This window comes from Oncorhynchus kisutch, linkage group LG24 (genome assembly GCF_002021735.2).
Source record: "Oncorhynchus kisutch isolate 150728-3 linkage group LG24, Okis_V2, whole genome shotgun sequence".
NCBI classification, from domain to species: domain Eukaryota; kingdom Metazoa; phylum Chordata; class Actinopteri; order Salmoniformes; family Salmonidae; genus Oncorhynchus; species Oncorhynchus kisutch.
The window spans coordinates 21,887,552-21,891,554 of NC_034197.2; positions in this window are offsets into that span (position 1 = coordinate 21,887,552).

Sequence of the window (4,003 nt, forward strand, 5' to 3'; positions counted from 1 at the left end):
GGGGAGAGGTTGTAATTTACCTCGTGGCAGCTGCCTAGGAGCCTTACTCTGGGCGCACACCGAACAGGAGGAGACATAGAATCGCACATCCCTCACCAAAGTGGGCCACCAGTACTTCCTCCGAAGACCTCGCACTGTCCTAGAAATACCTGGGTGACCCGACGAGGGTAGACTATGAGCCCATCGAATCAATTGATCACGAACAGCGAGCAGCACGTACCTACGACCCTCCGGACACTGTGGAGGCGCAGGTTCCTCCCTTAGCGCCCGCTCGATGTCCGCGTCCACCTCCCATACTACTGGTACCACCAGCTTAGCTGCCGGAATGATGGGAGTAGGATCGATGGACCTGTCCTCAGTGTCATAGAGTCGTGACAGCGCGTCAGCCTTAGTGTTGAAGGAACCTGGTCGATACGAGATAGTAAAACTAAATCTAGTGAAATACATGGCCCACCTTGCCTGACGAGGATTCAGTCTCCTAGCTGATCGGATATACTCCAGGTTACGGTGGTCAGTCCAGATAAGGAAAGGGTGCTTAGCCCCCTCAAGCCAGTGTCTCCACACCTTCAGGGCCTTAACCATAGCCAACAACTCCCTGTCCCCCACATTATAATTCCGTTCCGCTGGCCCGAGCTTCTTCGGAAAAAAGGCACGGAGGCGGAGCTTCGGTGGTGCACCCGAACGCTGTGAGAGCACCGCTCCAACCCCAGCCTTGGATGCGTCCACCTCTATAAACGCCAAAGAAGGGTCCGGATGCGCCAACACCGGCGCCTCAGTGAACATCGCCTTCAACCTACGAAAAGCTCCATCCGCCTCTGCTGACCACTGCAAACGCACCGGCCCCCCCTTCAGCAGTGAGCTAATAGGAGCTGCTACCTGACCAAAACCCCGGATAAACCTTCGGTAGTAATTGGCAAACCCTAAGAACCGCTGCACCTCCTTTACCGTGGTCGGAGTCAGCCAATTACGCACGGCCTTTACGCGGTTACCCTCCATTACCAACCCAGAGCTGAAATACGATAACCCAGGAAGGAAACTGATCGTTTGGAAAACTCACATTTCTCCGCCTTCACGTACAGGTCATGCTCCAGCAGTCGTCTAAGAACCTTGCGCACTAGAGACACATGCGCAGTGCGTGTAGCGGAGTAGATCAAAATATCGTCAATATACACCACTACACCCTGTCCGTGCAGGTCTCTGAGAATCTCATCCACGAAGGATTGAAAGATAGCTGGAGCATTCTTTAACCCGTATGGCATGACGAGGTACTCATAATGGCCAGATGTAGTGCTAAATGCAGTTTTCCATTAATCTCACTCCTGAATACACACCAGATTATACGCACTCCTGAGATCCAGTTTCGTGAAGAACTGCGCTCCGTGAAATGATTCCACTGCCGTAGCAATGAGAGGTAGTGGGTAACTAAAACCCACCATGATGGAATTTAGACCTCTATAATCAATACACGGACGCAAACCACCATCCTTTTTCTTCACAAAAAAGAAACTTGAGGAGACAGGTGACATGGAGGGCCGAATGTACCCCTGTCCCAGAGCCTCGGTGATATATTTTTCCATAGCCACCGTCTCCTCCTGGGATAAAGGATACACATGACTCCTGGGGAGTGCAGCGTTTACCTGGAGGTTTATCACGCAATCCCCCTGACGATGGGGTGGTAATTGGGTCGCCTTCTTTTTACTGAAAGCGATAGCCAAATCGTCATACTCAGCTGGAATGCGCACGGTGGAAACCTGGTCTGGACTCTCCACAGTTGTCGCACCGATGGAAACCCCTACACACCTGCCTGAACAGACCACCCCTGGAGAGTTCCCTGTTTCCACGAAATCGTAGGATTGTGAATAGCTAGCCAGGGAATCCCCAGCACCACCGGAAACGCAGGTGAATCGATAAGGAACAGACTAATTCGCTCCTTGTGATTCCCCTGCGTAATCATCTCCAACGGAATTGTGGCTTTCCTCACCAGCCCTGACCCTAATGGTCGACTATCTAAAGAGTGCACGGGAAAAGGGGGGTCTACTTTTACTAACTACTTTCCTCAACCTCTGAGCGAGTCCGCGATCTATAAAGTTCCCAGCTGCGCCTGAATCTACCAGTGCCTTATGCTTGAGAGAGGGAGAATAATTAAGGAAACAAATTAATAAGAACATGTGACCAACAGGAAACTCTGGGAGAGTGTGGTGCTTACTCACCTGGGGTGACCGAGGAGTGTTCTGCCTGCCTTCTCGACTCCCAGGTGAATTCCTCCAGCGCCGACCAGACGTGTGCCCTCTCCGGCCACAACTGGTACAGGAGGAGCCTCCTCCTCCGATCTCCCTAGACATGGTCCCTCCTAGCTCCATCGGGATAGGAGCGGGAGGGTCAGGAGGTAGAACTGACAGGACCCTTTCAGAACGTCCGCGAGCAGCTAGCAGATGGTCCAACCGGATCGACAGGTCTATCAGTCCATCCAGGCTAAGTGTAGTGTCCCGACAATCAGGCTACACCGGTAATGGTCTATCAGGGCCCTGTCTTCCACCCTGCTCCAGCGGCCAATGTCCGGAACTCCAGCGCAAAGTCCTGCGCGCTCCTCGTCCCCTGCCTGAGATGGAACAACCTCTTACCCACCGCAGAAACGGAGGGTGAACTCCGGGTAATTGCCCTTAGCTGAGTCGCGCCGTTCCAGACCGCATTGGCCCACTCAAGGGCTCTACCCGTAAGGCATGTGATGAGGACACACACGCTCTCCTCGTCCGAGGGAGCCGGTCGAACGGTGGCCAGGTAGAGTTCTAGTTGAAGCAGGAATCCCTGGCACCCCGTCGCTGCTCCATCGTACTCCCTCGGAGGCGTAATGCGCAGAGCGCTGGAGGATGGACGTGTGATGAAGGACTCTCTCCTCCATCGTGGGAAGAGGAGTGGTCGCTGCTCCTGCTGACTCCATATTAAGGTGCGGGCTTCTGTAACGTTCAATGAGTGAAGAGGTGTGGAGTCAGGCGCAGAGAGCAAAAGGATTTGGGAAGAACACGCTTTAATGTCCAGGAAAAATAACATAAACAAAAGTAAGAAACAAATGATCAGAAATAATAACGGACAGCGCGAAACCCGAAATGCAAACAAAAACACTCTAACACAAAACAGACGAACAAGCCCGCACGAAACAGAAGCGGTCTGTATAAACTTAAATAACCACACCCTAACAACCAAACAAGAAACAGGTGATACCAATTAGACAAAACCAAACGAACACAGAACAAAGGATTGGTGATAGCTAGTAGACCGGTGACTACGCCCAGCGCGTGACAAAAGCTACCCAAGGAATAGACTGTTCACTCTGCTACAGTCTGGCAAACGGTACCGGAGCATCGGCTCTTGGTCCAACAGGCTCTGAGACAGCTTCTACCCCCAAGCCATAAGACTGCTAAATAGTTCATTAAATGGTTACCCGGACTACTTGCACTGACCCTACCTTACACTGACTCACAAGTCTAAATATAGACACTATAACATACACTTACTCACACACACTACACTCTCATACAAATCCCACACACATTCACATACAATACTGTACATACGCACACACACACAACACACATGCATACTGACACAACACAAACACGCACGCGCGTACCGACACAACACGAACACATATACACACGCATACCAACACAACACAAACATGTGCTGCTGCCACTCTGTTCTTTATTTGACTTGTATTGTTATCAATCCTGATGCCTAGTCATTTTACCCTGCCTTTATGTACATACAGTATCTTCTACCTCGAATACCTCGTACCTCTGCACATTGATCGGGTACTGGTACTGCCTGTATATAGCTCCACATTGATCTGGTACTGGTACTGCCTGTATATAGCTCCACATTGATCTAGTACTGGTACTCCCTGTATATAGCTCACATTGATCTGGTACTGGTACTCCCTGTATATAGCTCCACATTTATCTGGTACTGGTACTCCCTGTATATAGCTCCACATTTATCTGGTACT